Source organism: Chlorocebus sabaeus, chromosome X, assembly GCF_047675955.1.
Source record: "Chlorocebus sabaeus isolate Y175 chromosome X, mChlSab1.0.hap1, whole genome shotgun sequence".
Lineage (NCBI taxonomy): Eukaryota > Metazoa > Chordata > Mammalia > Primates > Cercopithecidae > Chlorocebus > Chlorocebus sabaeus.
This window is the reverse complement of record NC_132933.1, coordinates 63,482,196-63,496,706: the sequence shown is the minus strand read 5'-3', so window position 1 is coordinate 63,496,706 and position 14,511 is coordinate 63,482,196. Positions and strand designations below refer to the sequence as shown.

Genomic DNA, 14,511 nt, shown 5'->3' with positions numbered 1-14,511 from the left:
GTAGGGAGACCCTGTCTCTACAAAATACATACTTATATATATTTTTAACAACCAGGAAATGTGGTGTACATCTGTGGTCCCAGCTACTCTGGAGGCTGAGATGGGAGGATCACTTGAGCCTGGAAGGTCTGGACTGCAGTGAGCCACGTTCATTCCAGTGCACTAAGTATCACTAAAAGAGTAATAACCCCAGTGCACTAAGTATCACTAAAAGAGTGATTTCAGTATCACTAAAAGACTAAATGTTTAACATTCTCATCACAAAAGAATATTAAATATCTGTGGTTCTATATATGCTAATTAGTTTAATTTAATTATTTCACATTGTATTACAAATAATACCACTTTGTACTTTATAAATATATACAACTGTAATTTGTCAACATATAACATTTTTCTTAAATAGACAAAAAAAATTTTTTTAAGCTGGTATTGGAACTACAGATTCTCTAAGTGGGAAAATAACTGAGCCTTTAATTGTAGCATACAAACAAACAGAAAATAAAACAAATAACAAATCAGTGATTAACAAAAAGATCACAGACCTAAATGTGAAAGGCAAAGCTTAAAGTATTTTAAGAACATTTTGGTAAGTCTTTTGTTGAATTAGTTTAAGTCAAAATTTCCTGATATTAAGAATGTACGAGCATAAAGGAAAAGATTGAAAATTGTACTGATAAATTTGAGTTGTAAAAAAGTTTGTATAATGATACTATTTCCACAATTTAACAATAAACCAATGACAGTTAGGCAATGTAGTTTCAGTGCTTATAAACATGAAGTGATTAATTTCTGGAACATATAAACAACTTCTACAAATCAATGTATTTCAGAAAATGAAAAATAAGCAAAGGATATAGGCAGTCAATTCACACAAGTCACTTACATGACTGAGAAACATGGATGAATCCTCAATCTCATTTATAATCAGGAGAACTCAAAATCACACTGTTTCCGTGTCTTGTTTATTATGAACATAGCAAAACAAAGTTTGACACTACAAAGTGTTAGCAGCAGTGTAGAGTCCTGGGTACTCTCAGACACATATGGTACAGATATAAAGAAGTGTAACTATTTTAGGGGGGAAATTTGGCAAAATTTCATAAAGTTGAATTTGATTATACCCACTGGGCCTCCTGTCAAGTCTGTCTACACTTAACCTCCAGCAATATGTCAATTAAAGTTAAAGTGTTCTAACCAATACTAAATTCAATTGTGGACTTCTGCTCCTCAACTTTTGTCCAGTAAGCTGTCTGTCTCTCCAGTGTTCAGGGCAGCAGTTTGTCCTATGACCTCAGTTCTCTGACATAGCAAAGAGTTGTTGATTTTGAATTTTTTTTTTTTTTTTTTTTTGAGACGGAGTCTTGCTCTGTCGCCCAGGCTGGAGTGCAGTGGCCAGATCTCAGCTCACTGCAAGCTCCGCCTTCTGGGTTTACACCATTCTCCTGCCTCAGCCTCCCGAGTAGCTGGGACTACAGGCGCCCGCCACCTCGCCTGGCTAGTTTTTTGTATTTTTTAGTAGAGACGGGGTTTCACCGGGTTAGCCAGGATGGTCTCGATCTCCTGACCTCGTGATCCACCTGTCTCGGCCTCCCAAAGTCCTGGGATTACAGGCTTGAGCCACCGCGCGCATCCCATTTTTTTTTTTTTTTTTTTATGTGAAGAAACTTATTACAGTATTTGTTCAATTCGTCCCTCACTTTCTTGGTGCTATTTTTGTAATATATTTTAGTTTTGCATATGCCAATAACACAAAAATACTTCTATTTTGGTGTTAGTTATCTTTTAGAGCAATTAAAATTAAAATAACCCATTTAATTTTACTTTTATTTAATCTATTTACTGTGTTCTTCATTAATTTTTATAGAATCAAGTCTCTGACCTTTATCATATCTGTTCTTCCTGATTTTTTACCATTTCTAGTAGGCTAGAACTGGTAGTGTAACTGGAAAGGGGTCCCAATCCAGACCTCAAGAGAGGTCTCTTCGATTTCACAGAAGACAGAATTTGAGGCGAGTCCATAAAGCAAATTGAAAACAAGTCTATTAAGAAAGTAAAGGAATAAAAGAATGGCTAACCAAGAAATAACCATAAAAAGAAACAAAAATAACCATAAAAACCATTTCTTTGGTTATTGCCCATTTTTATTATTCATGAGTTTTTCAGGAAAGCGGTGGGCAATTCCCAGAGCTGAGGTTCCCCCCATTTTTAGACCATATAGGGTAACTTCCTCACATTGCCATGGCATTTATAAATTGTCATGGCACTGATGAGAGTGTAGCTGTGAGGACAACCAGAGGTCATTCTCATTGCCATCTTAGTTTTTCTGGGGTTTAGCCAGCTTCTTTCCTGCAACCTGTTTTACCAGCAAGGTTTTTATGACCTTGTGCCAATCTTCTAACTCATTCTGTGACTTAGAAGGCCTAATCATCTGGGAATACAACCCAGTATGCCTCAGCCTTATTTTACCCAGCTCTTATTTAAGATGGAATTTCTCTGGTTCAAACACCTCTGACATTTCCCCTATCTCTTTTATAAGAGATCCCTTAATCCTGAGAATTGTAGAGGGGCAAAGATCCATTTTCTGTAACTTCTGCAGGCTGAATAGGGGTGATGGTATTCCTGCCTAGCTATTACGGTCTCTTGTATGACAAGTAGAGAGGAGCCCAGTCATAAAGTGTCAATATGGTGAAGGCCGCTCATAACTCTGAGTTCCTACAAAAGGTTATATTTTATTAATTGTTCAATTTAAGAAAATATTGAGTAAGCTTATCCTTCATTCCTACACACAGAGTACAGTAGCAAATATATTCCACATCTGATGAGACCAGAATCTAATAATGAGTGTGCCATAGTTATTGAAATATAGTTTATTTCTCCAGTCTCCTAGTTTCACTAAAAAGAAATCATAGTAAGACTGACTTGTTTTGTTATACTTGGTCTGATTATTTGAATAAAGTGGAGCAAGAATAATTATTTTTCACATAGGCTTTTTAAATTGACTTTGATTGAACTCTGTTCCATACAAGACAACAATTGTCTGTGGATGATAAAATGCCTTATGGCAGCCTCTATTGAAGCTACAAGTGACTAGTAATTTTGGTTACTTCTGTGGTATACAACAATTTCACATAACAATTATAATTATTAGTAACATACACTAAGCCACATCAGAATTATGGGAATTTCTCATAATTTTGGAACACATACCAATGACACATTTATACAAATACAGCCCAGAGAAAGCCAAACACCATTTCATATTTGACAATCTTTCTGTATAATTTTTATACCAAATAAGTCAAATGTCATTTTTACATTAATGCACTATTAATGTTAAACCCTATCCTTAATAAAACTTTATAGACATTTCTAACCAATTTTAATGTTTGACCACAAGGGAAGATTCTCATAAGCCTTTTGTAACTCTTTACAGGTTTTTGTTAAAAAGCAGAGATCAGTGTTAAGAAAAACCTGTTGTGTTTTTATTTTCATTCAATTGTTCAATACATGTTCAATTTCCAGGAAAACTGTATACCCCTTTTAATTTAGTCAATATGTTCACACATAGAATTTATTTTATAAAATTCTAACTTAAAACAATATTTTAACCCTCTAAACTTAAGCAAGAAATCTGCATTCCCATGCCTTCTTGTAATCTTTTACCAAAAGTATATTCTACATTCCTTACATGCCTTGCATGTAGAACTGTTTCTTTAGTAGCCTCAGATACATGTTACACTGCTAACTCTTAGGAACTTTTGCTTTTGGTGAAAAACCTGGTTAGTAGGCGATTGTAATAATGTATCAGGTGTGGAGCTTAGGACGTCAGACAGAAATTCAGATAAGGCCTTAATCTTTCCAGCATAGCTAGGGTGCATGGCTCTCCACATGTCTCCATGCCTTATCAAAAATCTAATGCTTCAAAGTAGGTAAAGTGAACAATTTTCAAAAGTCAAAGAAGCGGTTTATGACCTTAAAGCATTAGTAAACTTAATATCTGGCCTACCTAATTTAGACCAAATATCTTTATTTTACCAATAACCTTTAAAGCTGTTTCTATTTCTCAAAGATTATTTAAGTCTCATGAACTAAAAGGCATTGCACTTTTTAATTTTCTGATAAAATGTGTGATTTAAACACTTACTATTTTTAAATGAATTAAAGTTTTTTTTTATACCACACACAGCACATATAAATATTGATACAGAATAAGATCCAGTACTTGTAAGAGTTTTCATTTACCAGCTTCCTAATTGGATTATTGGCTTCAGGGTGGAACCTTTGGAGGAACAGGGCCAGGAAAGCATGCAGTTTCTGCAGCCTAATAGGCAGGCACAACTAGAAGGCAAAACAGATCTCTAGAAATTAAGGGTCCCGTAGTTGTACCAGATTCTGGATCCCAAAAAGAGAGAATCAGACCATCTCCCATGGGAGTCTTATCTCACAGTGTGGGGTGGAGACATTTCCATACTTTTCAGGTAGTCAAGAGCATGCTTCTCTGATCCAAATGTGCACAGAGATGAGTATCACCCCATAACTGCCATTAGCAATCCCCAAAACTATATTTCCTACCTAGTTATTACACATCAAAGTTCTCTTGTAATTTGAAGTAATTTCTGATACTACCAAAGGTCAAAAAAGGTCAGATAATGCAATGCAAAACAGAACAAAGCCTTAGATTTTGAGAGGAATCTATCCACTTCCAATTCCTGGGGTTTCATGAGGAAAACTGAAGTATTTTTTTCGCTTGTTTGTTTTGTTTTTCTCCCCAAATTGGGTCTGTGATGCCTCCTCTGTTTTCCGAAGGAGTTGAAGTCTGTGAGAGTTTGAATATCTGGTTTTAATTAAGCTGACTTTTAGCTATAGCACTCTTTATAAAAGTCCTTTGAAATTTCTTATTATCTGACTTTAGCCAGGCCAAATAGTATTTATTTCTGTGCTCAGAGAAACAAAAATTCAAGACAGATTGTCAAGGGGTAGAGAATCAACAAATGGTAAAGATCACACAGGTATCATAACCAGAAAGGTCTCATTCCCTAAGACAGGACTTGAACCCTGAACTTGGGCCACCACTGTGGTGGTGGAGACCAAGAAAAAGTACTGTCACGTGGTTATGAGGTCAAGCTCCCAAGGACATGACTGACCAGTTTGCTGGGCCCTCTTAATCAACAAGCTTACACGTGTCCTAGGCGCACATTCTATCCTAAGGTACCACTCTTTATGACAGAACAATACAGAAAGCCACACAAAGCACACCAGATTCGCTACAGCTTAAGACTAGCCTCACAAATGTTCTTTCCCACTAATCAAAATTCTACAGAGGAGAAAAACAGTGATTTTTACCATTTATTTAACCAGTTTGCACAGAGAGAGACCAGAAGTCTGACTGCCAAGAAATTCTTACCCTTTTGTTAGCATGCCCGGCTCTGGGTTCCCTTTCCCTGAGTGACCTTAGTGACCTGACTTTTTGCACTGTAGCTTTGGGGGATAAGCCATAACACAAAGGAAAAATTACATTTTCCATTCTGGCCAGAGCAAAACACATGTGACAAAACATAGACATTAGCCACTCTGCCTATTACCCAATATCAAACTGGTAAAGTTCCAAGTTTCCCTAGGTTGGGCCTCATCATCGTTAATTCAGCCTCCGATTGGGAATTTCAACATGGGGTCACTGGGTAAGAAGGTCGCCCTGAGTAATAGAAAAGATAATACAGGGAAAGGAGAGAGAGAGACAAAGGCATTGTCTGTGGCAGGGTAGGGAAGGTGAGGCCCTCAGAGAGGTCAGAGAAATACCCACCTATTGCAGTGATGCTGAGTCAAAAGTTCAGGCAGCTGCTTGTGGGCCATGAAAGGATCTTTTCTGGCAGCTCCATCAGCTCTGAAGTGTTCTCTTTTGGGGAGTGAAAAAATCTCCCTGTGTCCGGTGATCCTGTACCTGCCTAATCCTGTGACCCATAGCTGTCAGCAAAGAGTGCAAGGCAGATTAATCCAGAGAGAAGAGCAGCTAGTATCCCATAGTGCCAAACCCATTCTTAGCTTAGAGGAACTTTATTGAGAGGGTCCTCCAATCCCCTAAATCTTAGGAAGGACTCTAACCTTGAGCCTTGAATCCATGTTTGGACGAGCATCCTTGCCTTTTATTAAGAGAGGCCTTTAAGCTTCTCTGTCTTAGGAGAGACTCTAACTACCCTAAGTTGGGCCTCTAACCCAATCCCATCATCTAACCGGGTACTCCACCACTTACTTAAAGTTGGTTAATAAGTGCTGCAGTCTGTTTCCTTTGGGGTGGGGGGGTCTCCTCACTATTGTCCATTCAGCATTTGCCAGAAAGTTGTTACACAAAAGGGGTACCAATCCAGACCCCAAGAGGGGGTTCTTGGATCCTGCACAAGAAAGAATTTGAGACCAGTCCATACAGTAAAGTCAAAGCAAGTTTATTAAGGCCGGGCGCCGGTGGCTCAAGCCTGTAATCCCAGCACTTTGGGAGGCCGAGACGGGCGGATCACGAGGTTTGGAGATCGGGACCATGCTGGCTAAACCGGTGAAACCTCGTCTCTACTAAAAAATACAAAAAAACTAGCCAGGCGAGGTGGCGGGCGCCTGTAGTCCCAGCTACTCGGGAGGCTGAGGCAGGAGAATGGCGGGAACCCGGGAGGCGGAGCTTGCAGTGAGCTGAGATCCAGCCACAGCACTCCAGCCTGGGCGACAGAGCGAGACTCCGTCTCAAAAGAATTAAAAAAAAAAAAAAAAAAAAAAAAAAAGTAAAGAAATAAAAGAATGTCTACTCCATAGGCAGAAAACCCCAAGGGCTACTGGTTGATCATTTTTATAGTTACTTCTTGATTTTGGAGTCTCTCATTAATTTTGGGGAAATCTTGGTTATTGTTACTGAGAGGTGAAGTCAGCTGAGCTTCTGTATCAGATGGGGACTGGGAGAACTTTTGTGTCTAAAGGATTGTAAATGCACTGATCAGCACTCTGTAAAATGGACCAATCAGTGCTCTGTAAAACGGGCCAATCAGCAGGATGTGGGCGGGGCCAAATAAAGGAATAATAGTTGGCCACCCCAGCCAGCAGCAGCAACCTCCTTCGGTCCCCTTCCATGCTGTGGAAGCTTTGCTGTTGCACTCTTCATAATAAGTCTTGCTGATGCTCACTCTTTGGGTCTGCACTCCCTTTAAGGGCTGTAACACTCGCTGCAAACGTCTGCAGCTTCACCCCTGAAGCCAGTGAGACCACGAACCCACGGGGAGGAACAAACAACTCTGGACGCGCCACCTTTAAGAGCTGTAACACTCACTGCAAAGGTCCGCGGCTTCACTCCTGAAGTCAAGCAAGACCACGAACCCACCGAAAGGAAGAAACTCTGGACACATCTGAACACTTGAAGGAACAAATTCCTGACATACCATCTTCAAGAACTGTAACACTCACCACGAGGGTCCGTGACTTCATTCCTGAAGTCAGCAAGACAAAGAACCCACCGCAAGGAACCAATTCCGGACACATTACTTCAAATATATATATATATATATATATATATATATATATATATATATATATATAATTCTGTTATCTCTCTTCTTTACATCTGGGTTTCTGTATGCACCTGGCCAACAGACAAACAGACTCCCCATGGCTAACTGAGGTATTCAACGTTAAAACAGAACCAGACAGCCATCACAACACCTCCCTTTCTATAATCAAGCCAAACCAGTTTCTGTTTTTACTGCTAAGATAAATTACAGCCAGAATTGTCTTCTTCCTCTTTGCTGTTTGAAAGAAACATCTGACAGAGGCTTTTGGTTTGGGGATTGAAAACCACCCAATCGGGGCTCGACTATTTTGATCATTCATAACTGAACAAGTTTGAATCCTTTATTTGCATAAATGAACCTGATTGAGAACAAGGCAAGAACTTTCCTTATTTAAGCCAGACCTCTCTTTCTTCTTCAGAGAACACACTTTCATTTGCAATGAAGGTTGTGCCTCCTCAATCTTCAGATTGTTTTTTCTCCTATGTAGAACTCCTTTGTTGTTTTTCTCCTGTTTCTTTTTTAATTTAGAAAGTAAAGTTCTCCTTTATTCCTCTGCAAATCTCATGATATTCTTGTTAACACAACATTTCTCTAATGTACTGTCGTGATCCCCCAACAAACACAAACACACGTGCGCACACACACATACACACGCACGTTTTTCTCTCTGTGTTTTGATTTGGGTAATTTTACTTGATCTATCTTCAAGTTCATGAATGCTTTCCTCATTTATATTCAAGTTATCAATGAGCTTGTTGAAAGTACTCTGATATTTCATGTCATCTACTTTTATCATTAGAGACAAACATTTCATTATTATTTTAAATATGTTCTGTGAAATAATGTCAACATCTTTGTCACATCTGAGTCTTGTTTTAATAATTGTCATACCACTTGAAAGTGTGTTTTTCTTCCTTTTTAATAATTCTTATAATTTTTGTGAAAGCCAGGCATGTTAGAAAGGGCAGTAAATAATGAGCTAAATATTTTTTATACTTAATGATGAACACACATTTTCTTCAGCTAGACCTTTGTTGCTAAAGTTTGTGTTAGTATAGTCAGGAGTGAGCTGGTGTTGTTAAGCTTATGGCAACTGCATCTTAGGCTGTAAATTCCTCAGTGATATGTCGTGTTTAAAAAGTGGAGTAGTTTAACAGAAGTTATTTTTGCAATGTCTGCTTCTATTTGGGTTTTGGTTCTGTGTCTTTTGTTGTTGTTGTTGTACCCCAGAGAAAACCTGTCTCTTGTAGCTCTTCAAGCTGTATTTTACTCTTATTTTCACTCAACACTTGTTAACTTGATACTGGGTGGTGACATATTGAGGCATTATCTGATGTTCTGATTAAGCCTTGGTTTTAGGCATGCACTCTGTCACTGGATCTTGGGGACATGGCCTTTATAATTGCTGCTGCCTACTCTCTATTTCTAGTCTTGGGCGCAGTAATAGTCTTGCCCCTCCACCAGGGGTGTAGCTAATTCTTCTCTTCTGTTCCTTCGCCATTGAGTCAAGGTGACAGTTTTGTTGTTTCTCCAATATAGTTTAAGGTAACTATCCTCCCCAATACAGATTAAGGAACATAGGGGATGCAAGTTGTACAGAATTTTGCCAGTGACTGTTCTGTCCCTCTTCTAACCCATAGCCAAGAGGGGAAACATTTTAGTATTCGTGACAATCTTTTCTGTGAGCATCTGGTGGAATTTTTGGAAGAAAAGCCTAAAAGAGGGTGTGAAACGTCCTATATTTGGAAACTTCAGGGGCTTCACACTCTCAAGCCTTTAGCCTTTACCAATTAGTCCACATTCACCCTTTAGCAATTCATTGATTTTTTAGCTTGATTGTATTACTGTTGTATATGATACCTGGTAGTATCAGTCCCAGTAAGGAAATACTCTCAAGTTTTGTTTCTCCCTGAAAACTCATGTTAGTTTACAAGATTTCTTATTAGCTAATTGCCCTGTGGCTGCAGTTCTCCTATGGATTTAATAAAGGAATTAATTTGCGGTTCATCTAAGTTTTCCTAGGTACCGATATTCTTCCCAGATCTGTATGTCTTTGAGCTTAAATCGGAAGTCTCAAATCATGCACTTTTGATGATACTAGCATATTTTTATTCTTTTTAAACAATCTCAAAAGTTAGAGTTACCATGTAAATAATTTTCTTACTGAAAAATGTGAACCTAAGTTGACAAAATGATTCTCCAGTATCCCAGATGCTTTAATGTTTTTTCCTACAAGAGAAGGGAGGATTCTCTGTATTACCATAACATAAATATCAAAGTTAGGAAATTACCACTAATAGTTTATTATGCTCTTTTTCAATTAAAATTTCTCAATGTATTCACATAGTGTCCTTTATATCAAAAGAATATAGTTCATAATCATATATTGCCTTTAGTTTTCAGGTCTTTTGGTCTTCAGTCTAAAATAGTTCTCTAGCCTTTCTTTGAATTTCATGACTTCAACACTTTTGAAGATTAAAAACAAGTTATCTTGGAGAATTCCTTCAATGTGAAATTGTTTCGTTATTTCTTCTGATTAGATATTTAGTTTCAGGTCATGAGTCTTTGATATGATATCACAGAGTGAGGCTATATTCTTCCCATTGCATTCTATCAGCTGGTGTGTGATTTAGATTTTTCCCATTATTGATGGTAGTTGATCGGTTGATTAAGGGGCTGTCTGCCAGTATTCACCAATGTAAAATTAATCTTTTCAGCTTTGCAATTAATAATAAATGTTTTCCCCGTCTCTACTAAAAAATACAAAAATCTAGCCGGGCGAGGTGGCGGGCGCCTGTAGTTCCAGCTACTCGGGAGGCTGAGGCAGGAGAATGGCATAAACCCGGGAGGCGGAGCTTGCAGTGAGCTGAGATCCGGCCACTGCACTCCAGCCTGGGTGACAGAGCGAGACTCCATCTCAAAAAAAAAATAATAATAATGATAATAATAATAAATGTTTTATGAGGGAATACTTTGCAACTACATAAATATCCTATTTCTCATCAAATTTCCTATTTATTAATTTATTTAACTATATCTCTAAGGACTCTTGGTTCTCAATTTCATGCAATGGGTTATAATTTATCATTGCCATTATTTATTTTGATGCTCAAATTTCCCCAGTTTGGACAATGAAGATCCATTTTATATGTCATTTTAATATTTCCCAATATTCTTTGAGTTCTCCCTTGCTTCCTGGCACAAGATATTTTAGATGCATCTTGTATATTTCCTCCTTATCCACAAAAAGAGCAATTTCCCCCACAGAACCCTGGTCCCATTGGTGGAGAATAGTATTTAAAAGCATAGATTCAGGTAGTCAGTACACACACTGTTATGGGAGCATCATCCATCTACACATATGCGCATCCAAATATATATCAATCAATGTTTATCAACCTTTATATGTTAAAGACAATGAGTTTATATTAATATCTCTAATTCCACACTAATGGTACTTGTTGCATTGTAGTTTTTTTTCTATAATTGTAATTTTCTTATCTGACAATGAACACTCAGTCTCCCATTATTCTTAATATATTTACTTGCTATGTGCTATACAAAGCAGTAGGAGGCATTATCTTTTCATTCAATAAACTAAAATATAGTTGTGACAATAGGACATATGAAAAGTCTCCCATTCTCTGTCCACTTTTATTCTCTGCAACCCACATGGATGCACTTCTCACTATACGTGGGCTCTGACTCCTCATGGTAGCTCACACATCTGTGCCGAATCTTTGTCAACCTATTTAGGCTAATCTTCATGCCCTACTGTCCCTTTCTGAGCATGGTCACTATCCTCATTACTGTCAGGCTCTGACACTTCAAGCAAGGCTCCCTGTGTGCAGGAATCCCTTCCTCATGTTGCTGGGCTCTCAGATCCCATCTCTGTCCCTGAAGCACTTATGCCTGGTGCAGTGTCCTACCTTTCTCTGTTATGCATGCTGACTAGGACCAAAATGGTCAGGAAATGAAGGGAAAATTGAAGGTCTTAGTGATATATGTAAATGTGTTGTTAACTCCTGTGTTCAACTTCTCATAAGTTTTGTCACAATTATATTGAAATTCTTTAATGGAAAATAATGTGTCTCATACTTCTTTGTGTACTAAACAAACAATTATGCATAGTAGGGCTCAGTTAACATGTATTGGTTTTGTTTTTTTAGTCTGTGCTGCTCTTATTCATTCGTTATTTTTCTCATTTATTAAATACATTATATGCTATAGGTGTGTATCTATATTATACACGTGTGTGTGTGAGTGTGTGTGTGTATGAGTGTATGAAGTAATGAAATCTAAGAAAAGGAAAAAGATTGTTATAAAAAAGGATGGCGGTCGGGCACGGTGGCTCATGCCTGTAATCCCACTACTTTCGGAGGCCTCGGCGGGTAGATAACTTGAGGTCAGGAGTTTAAGACCAGCCTGGTCAACATGGCGAAACTCCATCTCTACTGAAAATACAAAAATTAGCCAGGTGTGGTGGTATATACCTGTTATCCCAGCTACTCGGGAAGCTGAGGCAGGAGAATCACTTGAACCCAGGAGACAGAGATTGTAGTGAGCTGAGATCGTGCCACTGCACGTCAGCCTGGGTGACAGAGCAAGACTCCATCTCAAAAATAATAATAATAATAATAATATGACACCATACTAGCCACTATTTGGGTAGTCATTTACTTTAATGACCTGTTTATAATAGACCACTAAAAACAAAATTTGTAGCTTATACAGGAGTATTTCAAATGTACTTAAAGTAACTCTATGTCACATGAAATATTTTAGGAATAAAAAATAAACTTGAAGTCTTCAGAGACTTTTGATTTCAGCTCCAACATGTAAAATTTAGCGTCCTCACTTCAGTCTTTATGGGAGACAGTTTAATCAGCTGGAATTCAATAACTTTTTTTGGACCTATCACAGAACTAAGGTCCCAGGACAAACTGCCAACTTGAAATCTACAGAGTTAGATTGCCACAAAGAGACAAACTGTGTCTGGGTAATTGGGAGGAAAGCTGCTGCAGCCATAAACTCTTAGGGGAATTTATAAGGTAATTTTATTAAATTGTTGAAAACTAAGTATCGATTAGAAGAAAAATTAGAATCTTTTGAGGGGCCACATTTTAGGGCCCCCTGCATTTTCACAGACCTTACCTATGAGAACTAGAACAGGTTAACAAGGAGAAGATCTGAGATATACCCCTAATGGCTTTGGCAAGAGGAGAGAAAAACAATCATCTTGGAATAAACCCAAAGCCTTCTCCATGACAAAGACATACTCTCCAGAGAGAAATACATTGCCAGAACCTTATACCAAGTGGGACAAGGGCTTTGATTCCACTCCAATCCTCTCCAGACTTACTATCTCACACCATAAAGGGTAACATAATACTAAACAGTGCTTCTAGGAAATAAATTCATAATACTGCAGCCAAAGAAGGGAGTAGGGGCCACGCAGGAAAAAAGGCTACACCACAGGAGAAACACTTGTGAAGCTTCAGGCCTGAGACACAGGCCCACTTAAAGACTAAAGTTTACCCAGATGATTATAGAACAATATACTTCCTCATAACTTACCACCTACGGTACTATAACAGTGGATTAAATTTTAAAGAGTTGAACAGCACAGGCTTTCTCGGAGCAAAAGACAACAGTGGAAATAACAATAAGGATAGTGAGGAAATTTGAAGTCTCTGGCACCTACACAAACAGCAAACAACGAGCAAAGGCCAATTTCTAAAGTTGTACTTACCTCAGTTCTTACTGAGAGAGCCAGGTAGGAAAGGGTCCCCAGAAAAACTCCAGCCGGCCTGCACACTGAGAGCAGTGCACTGGGATGGAGTCACAGAGACTCATGCTGTTTGCAGCAGGGAGGAGCCTGGCCCCTCCTCTTCCTGGGTGGAACCTGGAGTTCAATCTGCCAGGCAGGGAGCACTCTAGCCGGGACTCTGGCCTTGCGGAGAGTCCCTATTTCCTTCTTTTTCTTTCACCCAATAAACCCTGCCCTCCTCACTCTTCAGATTGTCTGTGAGCCTCATTTTTTGTGGCCTTATGATAAGGACTCAGTCTTTAGCTCAACGAAGGAAAAAGTCCCACGACATTATTACCTGGTACAATGTCTGCCTTTCAAGAAAAATAAAAATAAAGCAGACAAAAAGGCAAGTGAAACACAGTGTTAAGAATCAAAGGAAGAATCAGAACCAGACTCAGGTACAACACAGATATTGGAGTTGTAAGATAGACAATATAAAATAACTGTGACTAAAATCTGAAGGATACTAAAGGAAAAAAGGTAACACAAAAGAACAGTGATGGAAGCACTAAAAAAAAAAAAAAGGCCAGAAATAAAAACCACTCTAAAAATCAAAATGAAGGCCCTTGACAGGCTTATCAGTATATGAACAAAGAAAGGCTAGACAAGCTTAATGATAAGGCAATAAAAGCTTTACATACTAGAGTGCAAAGATTACAAAAAACTGATGAAACAGAAATGGAAGAGAATTGTGGAACAGCTTCAAAAGGGGAGACATAGTCTTAATTGTAATAACAAAAGGAAAAAAAGAACAGAATACTTGAATTGATAATGCTTGGAAAAATTCAAAATTAGTAACAGATAGCAAACCACAGTTTCAAGAAACACAGGAAACACCAAGTTGGATAACTTAACAAGAAGCTCCTAGGCATATATGTTTTAACTGTAGAAAAGTAAAAAGTGAGAAAATCTTGAAATAAATAAATACCGGAGTAAAAACTGGTACTTTACCATGGAAAAAAAGAATTAAAAACGGCAGTCATTTCTCATCAAAAACTATGTAAGCAAGAAGAGAGTGTAATGAAATATTTAAAGTAATTTTTTTTTAAACCCCACAAACCTAAAAATCTATATTCAGTAAAATTTTCTAAAATGTACTCTAGGTATGCAAATCTGTTTCAGCATTCTAATAATAATGTAGTCTACCATAACAAC

At 38.0% G+C, this 14,511-nt stretch overlaps 1 long non-coding RNA gene across 2 annotated transcripts in view; it reads right to left on the bottom strand.

Annotated features, from left to right (window-relative positions):
• LOC103232304 (uncharacterized) overlaps positions 1 to 13,395 on the bottom strand; it is a 218,602-nt gene extending 205,207 nt beyond the window's left edge. For both annotated transcript variants that reach the window (XR_012091935.1, XR_012091936.1), the window contains exon 1: positions 13,297 to 13,395. This is a non-coding gene — a long non-coding RNA (uncharacterized lncRNA). The remainder of the gene's footprint in view (positions 1 to 13,296) is intronic.
• Positions 13,396 to 14,511: the final 1,116 nt, after the last annotated feature.